General features: G+C 40.9%; 1 pseudogene across 1 annotated transcript; it reads right to left on the reverse strand.

The window, feature by feature from the left end:
- Nucleotides 1–280: 280 nt before the first annotated feature.
- On the reverse strand, nt 281–17610 carry LOC306643229 (non-selective voltage-gated ion channel VDAC2-like; annotated as a pseudogene). The gene is made up of 2 exons (XR_013766861.1): nt 15586–17610; nt 281–1330 (listed from the first exon to the last, which is right to left on the reverse strand). The product of XR_013766861.1 is annotated as a non-selective voltage-gated ion channel VDAC2-like (transcript).
- Nucleotides 17611–19262: the final 1652 nt, after the last annotated feature.

A 19262-nucleotide genomic window follows, 5' to 3' on the forward strand; every position in this document is an offset into this window, starting at 1 on the left:
ATCTACTGATCCATCTTATTCAATGGCAATATTCAATGATAAAGGGAACATAAAAACAAACATGCACATGATTGCACAGTTTCCATAAAGGTCTATTTCATTATTGGTGGGTAGCTCATTTAACAGTTAAATACATTTAAATAATGTATAGGTGACTGCATGACTACAGCATTGGTAACTAAATAACCAATTCAACTAGAAACCTGCTAATAAGTAACTGTCTAAATATTTAAAATACAGCTCTTGTTCAGATCATCCTTGTTTTGATCACCTTCTTGTGGGGGAAAAAAAGCCTGCTGGTCACAGTGGAAATATATTAAGGCCAAATCATCTGATATCCATTCCCAGAGGGTTCTTTCAGCTGGATTAAGCCTCCAATTCCAGGGCAAGCCCAAGTTTGTGGCCTCCAGCATTAACACTCTTCCCGTCTACCAGAGCTGATGGTGTAAGCTTCACACCAGGCCTTAGAATCTGAGTGTAGCCCGCTCCAATTAAACTAGAGTTGTTGACCTTTGCAGAAATGGGAGCAGTGGGATCCAACTGATAGCTGCAATGCCAAAATGAGTGCTCTTGGTACCTGATGTCCAAGCAAGGTTTACTGGAGTGTCGAGATCATCACATACTTTCTGATAAATGGATCCTCCAAATTCTGTCCCAACATTGACATTAGTGTGTAGCTGAAAGTCCCCAGTCCTGTAGCCCACTGCAAAGTTATTCCTTGTCAGCTTTGATTTGGCACTGTCAAAGGTCATCTGGTACCCAGCCCTCATAACCAAAGATGGCTGAACCATGGATTACAGGTCCAGCAGAATCAAAGTCAACATCACAACCAAGGTTTATACACTCTCTCTTGTAAGGGGACTTGATTCTACCACTTTTCTTTCCTGTGTTTGGTGAAAAGGTAGTATCAAATGTCAGCTTCAAACCTTCACAAATCTGGTCTTCAATTGTGATTTCTGTTCCCAGAGTGTTATGGGTGTTCCATTTTTCTGTGAAAGTCAGACATTTGTATTTGGTCTCCAAGGTCCTTTACCAGTGTCTGTATTAGATGGACCAGATGTTGAGGATTCCACACCACTGTATGACTTTGTTTTCACAGCCAGTTTCACCAACCCAAAGTCAAATCCTTTGTTGAAGATATCTCTAGCAGCTTTGTGAAGGTCAGCATATGATGGAGGAATACACATTGGCCGCACGCAGCTCTCTCCTTAGGTCGCCATGGCGAGGCTGCACGAAGAGGTGATCTGGCGGTCTCCTGAGGGGCAACGCAGCCCCTCGGCTTGCAGCTAAGGCCTCTTGGGCTCTCTAGTATGGGGCTGAGCTGCTGGGGCTGGAGGACGAAGTGAAGGAGACACAGTTCTGCCCGCCACAACCCAGTCCTCCCCGAGATCTTATTGTTATTATGCCATTTCCACCCACCCATTTTCTTTTCTCAGTTCCTCTTTCTGATGTAGGAATTGGTCAGACTTCTGGATAGATTTTCTAAATTAATTATTCTCTCACTACTATCCTTTCTTTCTACTTTATTTTGTTTTATTTTGAGACTGGGTCTTGCTAAGTGGCCCAGGTTGGCTTTGAACTTGAGATCCTCCCCCCTCGCCCTCTTGCATCTGGGATCACAGGCATGCACCGCAGGTGCCAAGTTCTCTTTTATTTTCTTTTTGTTCTGTACCCTGGGAAATTTGTTTAATATTATGTTTCAACCTTTGGTTGATGTTTCTGGTTCAGCCGCTATACTTTTAAATTCCTTGAGTTTTTTCCTTTCTCTCTTACATCATCACACCTGCTCTATCTCGTGAATGCAATGTCTTCTCTTGTTTGTCTGAGGCTTTCGAAAATTTTAAACATTTTACTCTCTTCTTATGGCCACTCCATTTCCCCCTCAGTTCTTTCAGCTTTTCTTCACATAACAGTGATGCTTGTGGCCTCTCCTCATCCCTAAGGGAGTGACTGACAACTTGTCAGGGGTGGGAGGACAGCCAGGGCTTGTCAGCTGGGGACTTTCCGCTGCAGGCTGAGCAAGCGGCTAGCCACGCATTTTCTTTTGACAGACCCCTGAAATCAGAATTTGGAGAAGTTTCCAAAGTATTTTGAGAGTTGCCTTGTGGGCTTTCCCTCTGGGCAGCCAGGGGTGTGCTGTAGCTTGACTCCCAGAAACAATCCAAGAGCAGATAAAGGAAGAGGGTGAGGATATGGAGTTCAGTATGCAGATTTCATTCCACCCTCTCTCTTTTCCTCCTCCTGCTCTCCCTCTTTCCTCCTTTTTTTTTTTTTCCCCCTTTTCCTGTCTTTTTCCATCCACTTCCTTTCCTTAAGCTCAGAGCCTTGCCCCTCCTCTGTGTCTGTCTGTGTGGGGTGCTGTCTACATAAATCTGTGGTCTCTCTCCTGGGCCAGGGGAATGGTAACCTGGTTGCACAGTTTGGGACTAGGGCAGCCAGCACCTGTCTGGATCACCAGCCAGTCCTGGCTTACGACCGACGCCGTGTTGGGGTCCTCACACTGGAATCCCACAGGTCAGTTTCCTCTGCTCTCTGGGGTCCTCCTCCCCCAAAATTGCTAATTTCCATGTCTGTGGATGTTCCCTTTCCTGTTTTCTTTATCATTGTAGATTTAAGGTATTTTTTATTCTGCTTTTGTAATTTTAGTGACATCTCTGGAGGAAGAGATGAACATCCAGATGCTCTGACATCTGGAATTGGAAGTCCTCCATTAGATTTTTGGTTAGGAAAAGTAATAATTATTGCCCGCTATCAAAGCTATGTGTACACGATTCCAATATCATTTGCAAAATGGTCTATGATTATATTAGTACAATATAGAAAAACCAACAAAACAGGAAATGTTTTATTGTGCATAATTATGTAATGAACGTATTTGCTGATAGCACTATCTTTTGACAGATATGAACAATATCAAAAAAACTGATACAACTGATTTTTTCTCCTTCATGATTGCCAACACAATTTAGTTGACAATAAACCTCCCATGAAAAATGTTCCTACCTTTGCAAAGCATCAGTGAAAATTTGGTTGTCAATTTCATCTGGAAAATTAATTTTCTACAGTAAAAAATACAAACTAGGGCTGGGGATATAGCTCAGTTGGTAGAGTGCTTGCCTCGTAAGCAAAAGGCCCTGGGTTCAATCCCCAGAACTGCAAAAAAAGAAGAAAAAAAAAAATACAAACTAAAATTCTTAGCTTTATCTTATACAAAATTAAATATTTTTAATTTTTTCAACTGATTTAGTATTTTGTTATCTTTATTTAACTATAATTGAATAATTTTTATGTACTCATCAGAATTCTTCAGAAAATAGAGGGTATCCTCTGATGATTCAAAGGGAGTCCCATGATAGGCCTGTTGACAGAGGTGTGGGTGGGGCTAAAGGAAGCAGCCAAGAGTGCTAAGGGACCCAAGGTCAGAGTTCTAAGATGGCAAGGGCAGGGAATGGGGCTGGGCTGTTACCTGACAGGCAGGGAGGAGTGCAGTAGGAATAACCTGGCACCACTTGCTTCTTGCTCTCAGGCCTTCACCCGTTAAACACATTTAGCCAAACGCAAGAGGGAAAGTCTGTGGGATGAAGCCTGCGGGGCTCAGTTTCAGGTCCAGAGCTGGAGAAGGCCATAATGAACAGGACCAGGGGAGGAAAACGGGTAGAGAGAGCTGGGCCACAGTGCCGGATTGGTGGTGTGGGTTTCATCCGGAGAGAATCTGGAAGCTATTTGGTGACTGTGGACACTTGAGATAATGGTATCCCCTGTTCCAGCTATGGTCCAGGTTTTTGCTTCAGTGTTCTCTTCAGGGTTAGTAATGCCTGTACTTGGTTCTGCTTGAGAAGAACTCAAATTTGCACATGTAAAAATTCCTAAAGAGACATGGAAATTATAATCTCTTTGCAACTGAAGTAAAAGGGAAATGCTTGTATTTGTCCTTAAATGCTTTCTATAGGATTAACAATGCAGTTTAAAATTTAAGAGAGAATTAATTCAATTTTCAAATCTGGATCGATGCTAACCTTCCCATTTAATTTGGCTGACATGCAGATGTGAAAATCATCTCAGTAAAATGTTAGTGTTTTGTTTTATAAGAAGACAGTAAGTTTAGCAAAGTCTTAAGCGTGCTAATAAAATTCACTTTACTATAGTTTTTCACTTTGAGCTCTCTTGGGTTAATTTCTTGACCCTTCAGTGGGTTTATGTGTGTAGAAGAACTTGAGAATTGGGTCTTTGGTTTATTTCCTAAATACTCACTTGAATTGCCTCTGCTTAGTTTTCAAAAGGTGGTTTCCTGGATCTCTATTCATCTGTACACTGTACCCTCTCTTTCCCTTTGTGAATTTGGACAATTCATACCCCTGCTTTCTCTTTGGTGTCCAGAAGTCCTGGTCTATGAAGCATTGTTGCTTAGCAACAGTTTAACGGTTCTTCCTCTCTGTGGCTATGACAAAAGAACTGATCAGAATCTCCACAACTCTTATTTATCCAGTAAAGACAGTTTCTTATGCTATTTTACTAACACTATAATTTTGTCTCTCTTTAAACTGCAACAAGATCAAAAATGTATATTTTAAATCAAACATTTTTTAAAATAGGCATACTTGTTTGCACTTGATTTTGAAACAATCTTTTTGCTTAAAAAGATTCTTCCTAATGAAGTAAGGTAAATTCTTTCCCCCTAAAGGGAAACCAAAGAATATAGACATAATTTTAAGCTGATTGCAAAAACTCCTCCATAGTCTTTTCTTAGTCAAATTTGCCTCACATAGTATTTGGAATATAGTGAAAAAAAAAAAAAAAACAAAAACCAAAAAAACAAAAAAACTTCAGTCTGTCTTATATGAAATTTGACTATTTAGGAAAAACCAATCTAGGATTTGTAAATCCAGAACTGTGACACTTTGAGAAATCAAAAGCTTTTTAAAAACATCTTTAAGAAATTCCAGAGTTGGTCTATTGATCTCTCTCCATCTTCTGCTGAGCACATAGCTGTGTCATTTCGGAGAATCCCCCTTCCAGATCTCTCCTCTCCAGGATATCCTGAGACTTCCTATCTCCTGGAGGCTCCCTTTCCTGGTGCTCTGGCTAAGTAGGACCTCCCTGCAGTGTACCCTGGTTTTGCCAAAGGAACTTCTCCCAGGAGAAAATGGCAAAAAACAAACACGGATTCCCTCTGCCCGCTTCAGACCCCAGGACCGCTTCCTCCTGCTTCCAGTGGCTGGAAAGTTCTGCTTTCCTTTCAGAGGTGGTAGTTCACTTTGCTAGTGCTTTGGCCTTGGCAGTACCTCGCCATGCCTGGGGTTATTGGGACCAAGAGGGAAAGGACAATTTGAAAAGCACAACAACTTAAAACAAAAACCCCAAACCAAACAAAACCAAGACAAAACCCAGAAGAAATTAGTGCCATGCTCTCTAGCGGCAGGGACCCCATTTTTTAAAAGAAAGTTCCAGACTCTTTTCCCACTAGGAATGTCTTAAGAGTTCTCAGCATTTGATAATGAACAGTCTGTTAATTTTAGCCATTCTAATAGGGATGAAGTAGTCATTTCTTAAATAGTTTTATTGAGACATCCTTTATATGTAGTAGCTCGCCAATTTGAAGAGTACAATTTAATGGTTTTTGTTATATTGCCATTTTAATTTTTAAAAATTATGGTAAAATATATGTAACATAGGTTCCAATTTGACCATCTTCAGGTGTGCCATTCAATGGCTTTAATTCCACTGACAGTGTTATGCAACCATTTCCACTACACAGCTCCCTAATTTCCATTACCTTAAACAAATTCTGTATGATTATGCAGTAACACCCTATTCCCCTATCCCAGACCCTGGTAACCACTGATCTACTCTCTCCTCCATGAATTTGTTTACTCTTGATATTTCCTAGAAGAAAGAGTTATATTATTTGTCCTTTTGTGTCTGGCTTATTTCATTTAGCACACAGTGTTTTCTAGGTTTGTTCATGTTGTAGCTTGCGTCAGAATTCATTTTCTTTTATGGCCAACATTCCCTTGTGTGCTGTATCACGTTTTATTTACCCATTCATCTGTTTAAGGGCACTTGGGTTGTTTCTAATTTTTGCCTATTGTAAATAATGTTGTTATGGACCCTGGTGTATCCATTTGAGTCTTTGCTTTAAATTCCTTTGGGTGTACACACCTAGGAAGGGGAAGCTGGATCAGGGAGAACTAAAGGAACTAAAAAAAACTGTTTTCCATAATGGATACACTATCCTATGATCCTGTCAGCATGTATAAGGGCTCAAATGTCTCTATATCCTCAACAATGTCCCCCCACCCCACCCCTGCTTCCCCATTTTTAGAATTGTACCACTCCTGTGCATGTATCCCCTGGTTTCGAATTCTCTGATGGCTAACACCATCATCTCCTCTCCTTACCAAAGAATTCAGTGTTAAGTATTTCCTTCTCAGCATTGCCCTAGCTGACTTCCACACAACTTGATATATTGTATTTTTGTTTTCATTCAGCAACTCATGTTTTTTCAAATTTCTCTCGAGACTTCTTTGACCCATGAATTGTTTAGAATGTGTTATTTAGGTTTTGAGAATATGGAGAATTTCCTGTTGTCTTTATGTTATTATCTTCCAGTTTGGCCCTACTGTCACCAGAAAGCACATTATGTAAGTTTTTAATTCTATTAAAATTGTTGAGATTTGTTCACAGCCAGCATACAGCTGATCTAGGTTATATGTTCTGTGGGCACTGGGATGTACCTTCTGTTGCTGCAGGGTGGAGTGTTAAATGTTGAGTAGATCTTGTTGGTTGTTGCTGTGAAGTTGTTCTATATCCTTGCTGATTTTCTGTTTAGTCCATTCATTGTTGAGAGTGAGGTGTTGTAGTTTCCAACTACAATTGTAGGTTTGTCTGTTTCTTCTATCAGTTCAGTTTTTTAAATTGGTTTTATAAGTGAATTATAATTATGCATAATAGTGGGGGTAATTTTGATGTAGTCATACATGCATAGAATTTCATTTGCCCCATTTCACTCCACAGCACTTCCTCTTTCCTTCCTTCACTCCCCCTCATTTACTCTATTGGTCTTCCTTCTATTTATTTATTGTTATTGTTTAAAGCTGGTGCTCTGTAGACATACATAAATGTGGAATTCACTGCAGTGTATTCACACACACACATGCACACACACACATGCACACACAGGGTAATTTTGTTCATTCTGCATTTCTTCTCTTTTCCTCCCTCCCCCTCAATGGCCTTCCTCTGCTCCACTGATCTTCCTGTAATTTTTGTGAAACATGCCCTCTGCCTTTATATTACTCTAACTTCTGCCACGACCTGCATAGCTGAACCTGAGAAACCCTCGAGGGGCAATGGGGGATTAAGAAAAATGCACACACAGATATTAAGAAAAGCTGGGATCAGGTGGACCACTGCACTCTGATGGAGAAACAGTGTCTGAGGAGCTGGCCCATCTAGTTTATTTATGTAGGGTCTCGTAATCAAGAAGCAATCACCCTGTGTACATGTATGATTATAGGAATGGTATGAATCTACATCATGCACAAGCACAGAAAGGAAATGATGTACCCCATTTGTGTACAATGAATCAAAATGTAGTCTATAAAAAATAAAAATAAAAAAAAGAAGTAAATACTTCTATAGGCATTGTTCTTTGTGCACTAGAAAGTTAGACAGGGCTAGAGATATTCTTGTAGCTATTTACCTGTTGCAATGCTAAAAAGTTACTGTTAAGCCAGCAGGCTTTGAAGTAGCAGTGCCAGTGAAACATAGTGGTTGTCTTGTCATGCTCAGAAACCTTGTATCCCAGGGAGCTCTGTGTCTGAGATCAAGGTTGAGACCCATAAGACGAGAGGTGCAGAGCTTCTTTGGGTGGGCCGTCACCATAGCAACTGGGCATCCTGTATCTTGCACAGAAACATTCCCAGGCAGCAGGGATGCCACAGCCATGAAGCAATCAGGGACCCCCAATCTCTTGTCACTGCACTGCACAAACTTCTGCATTTGAGAGGAAACATTTGACTATTGACTTTCTTTGTGTCTTATTTTAGTTAGCATGATGTTCTCCAGTCCATCCATTTACAGGCAAATGCCATAATTTCATTCTTCTTTATGGATGAGTAAAACTCCATTATGTACATATACCACATTTTCTTAATCCATTCATCTGTCGACAGGCATCTGGACTGATACCATTACTTGGCTATTGCAAATTGTGCATTGATGTGGCTGTATCACAACAGTATGCTGATTTTAGTTCTTTTGGATAAATGCCAGTGGGTAGGATAGTTGTCTTATGATGATTCTGTTCCTATTGAGGATCCTCCAGAAGAGTTGTACTGATTTGCAGTCCCACCAACAATGTATGAGCATACCTTTCCCCCTACATCCTCGCCAGCATTTAATATTACTTGTATTCTTGCTGATTGCCATTCTAACTGGAGTTGGAATCTCAGAGTACTTTTGATTTGCATTTCCCTCTCGGCGCAGTTTTTGATTCATATATTTTGTAGCTGTTGTTTGTACATCACACTTAGGATTGCAATATCTTCTTGATTTATTTGCCCTTACATTGTTATGTAAAATCTTTGGTAATTTTCTTTCTGAAATCTACTTCATCTGATATCAAGATAGAAACTCCTACTTTATTTATGTTCACATGGTATATGATTTTGGTTCCATTCCTTTTTCATCCTACCTCTATCATTATATTTTAAGTGAATTTCTTGTAGCTATCATATGGTTGGGTCTGTCAATCTCTGTCTTTAATCAGTATATTTAAACCAGAATAGACAGAAATGATAGAAAAATGGAATAATAGATTTAAATCAAACCCTGTCCACTTCCATTTTTCTATTTGCTGCATACATCCTTTATTTATTTTCCCTTCCTTTTTAACCTTTGTAAGAGTTTGATATTTTGTATGTTTTGGTTTTTTTTGTTGTTGCCGGGGGTTGATACCAGGGGTGCCCTATTAGTGAGCTCCATCCCCAGTCCTTTTCATATATATACATATTTTTACTTTGTGAGACAGTGTCACTAAATTGCTTAGGGTCTCTCTAAGTTGCTGAGGCTGGCCTTGGATTTAGGATCCTCCTGCCTCAGCCTCCTGAATGGTTGGGACTATAGTCATGTGCCACCATGCCCAGCTTCCCTTGTTATTTTGTAGCTGTTATTCTTTGATATTTATTTAAGCTGATGATTTAGGGTTACATTATTATCTTTAAGTCATCTTAAGTCTACTTCAAATGATACTGAATTACTTCACATAAAATAGTCTTAGGATGATAGACCTTTATTTCTCCTCTCTTCATGCTATTTTGTCCTATGTATGTTGGTTTACTTCCACACATACTATAAACTCCATAGTCTAAAGTGCTACGGACTGAACTGTACCCTAACTCAAATGTGGCTGTATTTGGAGTTAGAGCCTGTAAGGAGGCTATTAATAAGGTTCAATGAATTCACAAGGGTAAGGCCCTGATTCGACGGGATTAGTGTCCACGTAAGAGACACCAGTGTATTCTCTCTCTTCCCAGCATGAGAGGACACGGTGTGAAGGCGGCCATCTGCACAGGAAAAGAACTCTCACGTGAATTTGACCATGTTGGCACCATGAGCTCAGGCTACCCACCTCCAGAACTGTGTGAAAATATATCTTTATTGTTTAAGCCTCCTGGTCTATAGTTATTTTGTTATGGCAGCCCAAGCTAAAACGCATGGTTATTAGTTTGCTTTAAACTTTTGATAAAACATTGATAAACAATTCCTCTGACCCTGGCAGTACTGGAGATGGAACCCAGGGCCTTGTGCATGCCAGGCAAGCAGTCTACCACTGAACTACATCCCCAGCCCTTTGGGTCTAAGTTGCCCAGTCTTGTCTCAAATTTGCAATCCTCCTTCTTCAGTCTACCAAATAGCTGAGTTTATTGAACAAAGCTCTCAAAGATTTTAAATAATAGGTAATTTTCATCTAGATGGGTAGTTATCATTTCTGGTTCTCTTCATTCGTGTAGGCCAATTTCCATATTTTCCTTCTGCCTTTGAAGAATGTCACTTAAGCCATTTCCTGCCACAAGGGATGGAAAATGAGTATAATGACCATGATCATTTGATACAAATAAGGAAGGAGAGTTAAGGTCCCATATGCTTTTCTGGTTTGTGTGCACAGTAATGGTCCAAGCCAGTGTCATGGTCCCTGGTGCTTGGACAATGGTCCAGGTTCTCTTTACTCATCTTCATAGCCAATTAAAAATGGATTCACATGAGGGCCATGGAATAAAGTATCATTATCTTCTTCCCTAGGGAAAGGGCTTAGACTTCATATGAAGTTGGGGACAGGTGATGAACACGGGTCTCGTGTGCTCTGTGGTGTGATTTCAGAAAAACATTTCACCGTGCTCATTCCTACCCCTGGGAGTGTGAGAAGTAGGTGAGGGCCCTCCACCTGTGAGCTGAGCCCTCCTCTCATAGGGCCAGTCAACATAGCTGCATGGCCTGTAGGCAGGACTGACCTAGTAGCCAGGACACTCAGAATGCAGACACTACCACCACCACCATTTTGACCTGGACCACCTGTCATTTAACATTTTTTACAAGAGTCTTCTACCTTTTCCATTTGAAAGGGTCCTTCTTTTGCCTTCACTCCCCCCACCCCCAAATATATAGTTTTGGGTTGACTGGCAGTTGCTCCACTTTCTCCTGGCCTGTATTATTTCTGCGAGAAGAAGGCTGTCACTCTTACTCTTGATTCTCTGTACATGATGTGCATTCAGGGTGGGGGTTCCTCTTACCATTTTTCTCATCTTCACTGCTTTAAACAATTTTATCATGTTGGGCTTTGGTGTGATTTTCTTCATAGTTCTTTTACAGGGGTTCATGTAGGTTCTCAGATCTATGGGTTTATGCTTATCATCAAATTTGAACATGACTTTTTCAGTCCACTCAATTCAGGGAATCCAATTGCATGTGTATTTGTCAATTGATATTGTTCCACACATTATACTATTGGTTTCCCCCCACTTTTTGCTGTTTCACTTTGGGTAGTTTTATTGCAGTATATCTTAAGTTTTGCAATGCCTAAATCATCAATCTCATCCATTGTTCTCTTCAGGTACTGCAGATTTCATCTGAGAAGTTCAATCTGAATCTTTTTAAAAAACATGTTCCAACTACCCACTTACTATGTTCCTCTAACTTCTTGAATATATGGAATATAGTCACAAAAACTGCTGTCAATATCCTTGTTTAATCTCACAATTTTTCTCCTTCTGGTAAACAGAAAACTATGCACCCCAAGATGCCCACACCTTTGAACCTATAAAGGTTCTTATGAATCCATGTTATATGGCAAAAGGGATTTTACATACGTGATTGAGGGATCTTGAAATGGGGATATTAAGGGAACCTCTGTAATCACAAGGGTTCATATAAGAGGCAGGGAGAGTTACAGAGACCAGAGTGATGTGGGACCATTAGTCAAGGAATGTGGGAAGACTCCAAAAGCTGAAAAAGTCAAGGAAAACATACCCTCCTGGGGAACTGGCAGAAGAAACACAGCCCTGAACACCTGTCGCTGGCTCTTTGCGGTACAAAATCCGTGGATATTTGTCACCACTTGCAGCAACAACTTGCACGGGTCTTATGGGTGGTGGACTGGAAACTGAGGCACTTCTTTCTCTTTAGTGCACTGCTTTCTTGCTTGTTTATAGAGGATAGAGGAAATGAGGTTTACTTGCTTTGAGAAGAGAGAGAGAGACTTTGCTTAAGAGAGACCTTGAGAGAAGGAACAGGCTTTGCTTAGAGTAAGAGAGACTTGCTACGCCTGCTAGCTGCCGCTGCTTTTCCCTATTAGCTACTGCCGCGCGTGTTTTGCTGCTTCCTTACTGGTGCGTCCTGCATCCTGTGAACTAAGGGTGTGTCTACCTAAGGCACTTTACTGATCGTCTCAGTTCTCCGCTCTGTGATCTGCCTTCTGCTGCTTTTCTTTCTTCTTGCCATTTCTTTTGCTAGCTGCTGTGTTCTTTCTTCTGGCTGCTGCCGCTCCTCTTCTTCTCTCTGTCTCGATCCGCCTACGCTTATCCAGGCGGAGGGCAGGGCCACGCCTCTTATGCAAAGATTAGGCCAGACACTCAGAGCAGGCACAATTAGGAGTGCTTTAGAACACATGCGCATACACTGTGTTCGTGGACTATAAATCACTTGAGTGTGCTTATGTCAATTAACCTCCTCGCTGCCAATGTGATCAACATGGCACAGCTCCCAACAAACACCCAGTGAAAACTTCTGACCTCAGGATCTGTAAAAATAATGTACTATTTTAAGTCACTACATTTAAAAAGCAATAGGAAACACTTTTCATTAGGGTTGTCGTCCAGTTTCTTTGCATGCCTGGTAATTTTTGATAAACAGACATTTTTTTACCTTATTGAGTACTGATATTTTTATATTCCTACAAATATTCTTGAGTTTGTTGTCAAGCTTTATTACAAAGGGCTACCACTGAGTCATGGTTTGGATTAATTTTATCTCATTACTGAGGCAAGAACTCTTTTGGTACTGTTAACTTTCTTTTTTTAAATTTATTTTTATTGTAAACAAATGGGATACATGTTGATTCTCTGTTTGACTGTTAACTTCTGAATGATGTGGTTCTCCAATCTGCTGGGAACAGCGGATTGGCCTTTGATGAGTTTCAGGCACTGTACTTTCATCCTTTGCCATGTCTTTTTCCCCTTTGTCTTGTGCAGCTTCCTTGTATGCATGCACTAATCAATCCTTAACTGAATACTTGAGGAGGAACCTCTGCAGATCCCTGGTGTCCCCTTTCTGTACAGCATCCCCTTTCCAGAACCCTGCTCTCTGAATTCGTGACATTGCCCAACCCTCAACACAGGTATACTGTGGGGATCTGCCTCATTTCCCATTTCTCACATCATGGCCTGGAAATGTTTTCCCGGCAGTGAGTTAGGTCAATTTTGAGTTCATCTTTTTTCCTAATCTTTCAAGACTCTCTGGCCTGCATTGCTGAAGATCAAATGTCTCATATATTTTGTTTATTTTGTTCATTTGTTTCAGGTGGAAGGGTGACCCAGTGCCTGTTACTATATCTTGGCTGGAAGTGAAAAGCAGAAGTTTCTATTTAAAATTAATCTTAAAATAAAATTTTCTTAATTTCATATGATCTCCTAAGGTCTATTCTCCAGTCTTTCTGCAGGCATTAATTATTACCCTTCTTGGCATTACAAGTTATATACGCATATATTTTCATCTTTTTAAACAGTTTTTTTTTTTTTTTTTTTTTTTTTGCGGTGCTGGGGATTTGAACTCAGGGCCTTGTGCTTAGTAAGGCAAACACTCTACCAACTGAGCTATATCTCCAACCCTTTTTAAAATAGACTGTGAGCTTCTGGTGGGAAAATAAAAAATTGAGTCCTAATATAGGACCTTACAAATACGAGAAATATGAATGCTTAATAAGCATCTACTTCATGGAATAACTAATACATAGGAACACTATTTGGCCCAGGTCTTCAAGTTTTGAAGGTCATGGAAATGGTAGTGTTTTCAAAGCAGTAAGGAGATCCATGATCTTATGAGAACCTCTGTGATAAGATGTATTGTTTTCTTGGTGTGTTAGTGTTAAATAAATGGAGAAAAAAGGTAAACAAATCAAATCACAATAAGATGGTTCTTTAGACAAGTTGTCTTGGCAGTTAATCAGTTTCTAAAGAGTGGCTTAAGACTTAGAAGGCATAAGCTTTATAATTTCTGTGTCTTCTGAGGACAGGGTATATAAGAGGCTTACCATGTATGTTGTAAACATACTTTTTTTTTTTTAATATTCAACTGAGAACCCAGATTTTCCTCTGAAGTTGTATACAGTCCTGGTGAGACTGTCATTCCAGGTATCTGTTTTCCCACATTAAAGCCAAAGAACTTTGGTTTTTCATTGCCAGGCCAAAGACATATTACATAAGTTTGGTTCATTTTACTTTTTCCATGAATTTTAGCAAATGACTACAGGGTAAGAAAAGACTGGGGTTCCCTTGTGTTGAATCTTAGCAAATGACTACAGGGTAAGAAAAGACGGAGTTCCCTTGTGTTGTCAGCACCTGGGCTATATTACACCTACGAGTTACCACGTGCTTCTAATAATGGTTCTCTCACTTTCACAGATTGACTTTGGAGTTCTTAATCTTTGTAATAAATTACTTTATGCCTATATTAAGCAGAGTAATTTTTGCTGCCTGTGACCTAAAAGCAAAAAAGCTGTCATAGTATAACATGCAATATTGCATCTCAGGATGGGGGGGTGTTCATGTGGTCTTTTCAGTTAATTTGGCTGTTTGACTAAAACCTGCGAGAGATGTCTGCTGGAATGGCAATTCAGCCTTAGTCTGTACTCACAGACCTACCCAGATCTCAAGGAATAATAACTGCACAGTACTGGCCAGGCAACAAATAGACAATGTGTCTGGTGTTAGCAAGGTATTCTTAAGATTACTGACAAGCTGAAGAGAATACAGAATATTCTCCAGTAAAATATATCCCAGGCAGTGAGAACTTTATGAATGATGTGATACAAATAGTGGTTTAGGCTGAAGAATTTATAATATAGGGGGGTAGTCTGAAATTTTCCACATTTATACAAGTCAGCTGCCATCTTATAGAAAGCAGAAGATTGTGGAAGGAAGGTATTCATGAAGCACAAAACACTGCACAAGATTATAATGAGGTGTAACTAATTTACTGAATAAATTAATGAACACTAACATAATTTAATATGAAGTCAGCTGGTGTAACTGCCCTTATGAATTAAGATCTTCTAATATGATAGCCATTAGACTCATGAGGTTATTTAAGTTAAATTTAAACATTTAGTTTTTCAGTTGTTCTAGTCATGCTTTTGGACAGTGTACCTCAAGAAAAATGTCAGGATAAATTTATGAAATATATCTTTTTTAGTGACATAGAAAATTTGATTTTTTAAACATTTCATAGTGCTTCCTAGTTTAACAAACTGGAGGTGCCTTTGTTTATGATGGACTCAAGGTCTCATGAGTAACTGTGCTGAAATTCTCATTCCTGATGACACTGATGTGGTAGACAGATGCCCCAGGCGCTCGGATCCTAGCTCAGGCCAGTTCTCCCTGCACTACAAGCTGTAGCTGCAGAGGTTTAGGTGGAGGCAGTTGTGAAGAGAAGGAAACAAAGGCCATCTTGGCCTCTTTCCTAGGTTCAGGGTATAGCACCACACTGAGGCAGAACTTTCTCCCTGATTAGGGAGTCTTCACTAAGCCCAGGATGACTGGGTTTCTGAGTCTGAGGCCCCTAAGTACACTGTGAATCTATTTGTTTATGTCTGTATCCCCTGCTTGAGTGAGCTGCTTGAAAAATATACCACTTTCTCTATGTCCATATCCCCAGTAGCTGGCCTGCAAACAGCAGGTGCTCAGTGAGTGAGCTGTTTCATTGACAACACTGACTGAACATGGCACTTTCCCCTGTCAACCTCCACATTCAGATCTCTGAAATGAGTAGGTGGGTAAAGGCCTTTCTATCTTTGAGGAGTTAAATGAAACTTACTGCTTGTGGTGGCGGTACTGAGGAATGCCCAAACCATTACTAAAGTCCCCATTTCTTCACATCTTTCTTCTGTCTCTTGATGACATTGTAAGATCCAAGAACTCTGAAACAGAACCAACTGAGGGTTGGTTTTTCCCTGGTATATTCCCTGGTATGACCCACAGGACCTGCAGATGTGGCTACTAATGTTACCTTGTTGCTTCAATGCCTCTGCACACTCAGGAAAGATAATTAGGGTTGTTTTGTTTTTAGATACTTTGTTACTGACATTACAGCTTCTGGAAATCTGAAAAGAAAGAAAAGGTAATTTACACATCAATTATTTGGAATATGAAATGCATGCTGTCATGGTCTAAAGAGTCTGAATGTTGACTAGTCACTATCTCCAGGTAGCTCACCTACCCTAATTCTGGTTAATCACAGCACTGAGGAGGACTCTAAAGACCAACCATACTTCTGAACTACCAATATGCTGGGAAAGACTGTGATTAGTTACTGATCTTCCACTTTTGATGAAGTTCCAAAGTTTGCAAACAATTTAACAATTTAGGGCTATGATATGAATCACCCTCCTTTGATTATACTCCAGTATGGGAACTAGGAGGAAAACGGAACCATGGGTTTTCTTAGGACAGCAACATACTCTTCTGAACATCATTCATCATTTGTGGGAAAAAAGTCAGAGACCTACTGATTCAGAAGATCTTTTGTACCAGGATCCTTGTTCTAGTGCAGAGTCAGGAACTTATTCTCTTTTCCCCTTCCCTTTCTAGCCTGGCCCACAGCAATTCAAGTCAGGGAGGCTCTGGGGTGGCAGTAAAGAGCAGGATGCTGGGATCTCTAGCTGCAGCAGACAGAGATGTGGGGAGGAAGAGGTCTTGGATGCCAAGAGATGTGGGGGAGGCTTCTGGGAATTCCCATAGTGGTAGAGGGAATTTGGAAAGAGACACCAAACAGGACCCTACAGTTGTGGACAGAACAGAAGGAGCAATTGTAGTGATCAAGGGAACACAGTGATCCTTCACTAAGATGGTAAACAACTTATTATATAAATTATATAAATGAGTGTCAGCTAAGCATTTGAAGACTATATTCTTCACTAGTGCCAGAATTGTGATTTTATACAGATGCTTTAAACTTTCTCATTGAGTTAAAACTTAAAACTATAAATGTATTTTTCTTTAAGAAATTATAGTTGAAAGAGAAAATGAATTCACATCTGTAAGGAGAACAGGACTCAATCCACACAACTAAAGACAAAAAATACTTTCTAATTTTAGAGTACAAAAAGCATCAAAACATCAAAATCCTCAGACTATAGAGATAAGCTCGTGCTGTTCCAGGTAATTTAAGAGGACAATCAATTAACAGATTAGGCCTGGGGCTAGGTAAACATTAGAGGTTCAAATCCCAAGTATGGATTACTTTGTCTCTTCCATGGTCACAAAGTCCACGCTTAGCCCCAGTCTGGTGCCCCTAACTTATACTAATGATTATATGGATAGGAGTGAGGTCTCTACCATCTTACTTGAAAAACTGAAAATTCATCTATTATTTTCAGTGAATACAGGACTCAACTAAGCGAAATATAAATTTAAGATGTCATTCTACTATAAAAAACATTGGTTTGGAAAAAGTTGAGCAATTAAGACAACAGTTTCCTGCTCTGGGCTATAGATGAATTGATCAAAAAAACCCAGCTGGTGGAAATGGTGAAAAGGCTCAAAGACTATCCCCTTGGTTTGTCACATATTGATAATTTCTGCACATCCTGGACTGGCTCTATTAATTATCACCTTTTTCTGAGTTTCCAAAATAAATAATTTTTGTGAAGCATGGGGTCATGTACTTTTTAACGTTTTTCTTTATCTTTCTCACTAGTATGGCAATCTCTTCTTGAATTTTAAAGTTTCTCCTATGATTTCCAAAGATTAAGTGGATGGAAATGAAAATCCCCAATCATTAGTTGTTCTATTGTAAACCCAAGCAGATATGACTTTTTATTAAACTTTAAGTATATTTTCTTTCTTTAAGTATATTTCTTTAAGTATATTTTCTTTTGAGATTTAGAAAATTTAAATATCACCCAACCTCTGAAATTTACATAGCCTATCTAAAATGTTTTGTCAGTCATTAATAATGTTACTCAAAAAAGGAGTTTTTTTAAAAATGAAGTTCAACAGTTAAATAGGGAAAGCAAGCATAATTTATGAACATTTTAAACTTTCAAAAAGTAAAATAACTGGTCCATGTTCTCAAGCATAAAGTCTACGATTGTAGTATGTGGAAATTGTACCTATGAACCCCAACATTTATTGAGCATTTGTGTAACAACCTGGGAGGTAACACCTTGAGTATCCTTATTTTACAGATGATAAAAAACTATTAAAGGCTTTTAGAGAGAGCACAGAGTTACGATGAGACAGATTTGGTAGTCTAACTTCAGAATCTTAGCATTCTACACTGTCTGAAGGTGAAAATAAATTTACTTCTAGAATTCCAGATAATGGCACTAAAACAATTTTTTTTATTTTTTAGAAACTAAAAGGAACAATATTTTAAAGAAAATGGATGGGTATGTAGCTCAGTGGTAGAGTGCTTACCTCGCAGGTGTAAGGCCCTGGGGTCGAGCCCCAGCGCCAGGAAACAAAAACAAACCAGTGACGGAAAATATATGAAATACCATGCTACCAACGAAGATACGAGTGACTGAAACCGCTGGGCAATCTTGTCCAACTGCTCTGGGGGCGTTTTTATTTAACGTGGCTTTTTTTTTTTTTTTTTTTTTTCCGGCACTGGGGATCGAACTCAGGGCCTTGTGCTTGCAAGGCTAGCACTCTACCAGCTGAGCTATCTCCCCAGCCCTATTTAACGTGGCTTTAAACAGATTAAAAAAAAAAAAAAACTACATAATTCATCACCAATTTTATGCATGAGTGGCAAGTGAGGTTAAAGACAGCTTGTCAGAAACCAAAAGGATTTTACGTACGTACATATCCACTAGCCCGCGCGAATTTGGCGTAGGAAACTAAAGGACGCGGCTTGCCTTTTCCTGGAAATGACGGCGGCGGCCGCAGACCTGGCGGACGGACCCGCGGGGTGGAGCCGGCTCTGCGCGCCCGGTCACCTGGGCGTCAGGTGCATCCTGCATCTCCCCGGGTTTCTCCAGGAAAAACAGACGCAGAGCCGAAGGGCAGGCAAAACGCCGCTTTGGGGCTCTACGAACCTTCTCAGGCTTTCGTTCCTCTCAGACGTTCTGCGCGGCCCCGGGTGCACGCGCGTCGGCCTCCTCCGAGCAGCCCGCGCGCACCCAGGCCCCGCAGCCGACGTCCCCTCGGCAGCGCAGGTGCAGTGCCTGCGCGGCGCGCGGCGCCCCCTCTGGGAGCGCGGTGACTGCGGCCGCGCACGGCGGGAGCGGGCCTGCGCTCTCGGCGAGGCCCTCCGCGGTGCCCCCGCCGTGCGCCTGTGCCGAGCGCGGCGCGCCCCGCAGTCCCGCACACCTGCTTCCCGGCCGGGCCGGCCGCGCCGCGCCGCCGCCATCTTGCCGCCGCCGCCCTCCGCAGCGCCCCCCGGCCTCTCTCAGCGCCCGAGCCCCGCGGGCGGCGCCGGCGGCGGCCGAGGAGGAGGAGCGGGAGGCGCGGCCTCGCCTCTCGGGCCCTCAGGGCCGGCGCGGGCGG

Source organism: Sciurus vulgaris, assembly GCF_902686455.1.
Source record: "Sciurus vulgaris genome assembly, chromosome: 13".
NCBI classification, from domain to species: domain Eukaryota; kingdom Metazoa; phylum Chordata; class Mammalia; order Rodentia; family Sciuridae; genus Sciurus; species Sciurus vulgaris.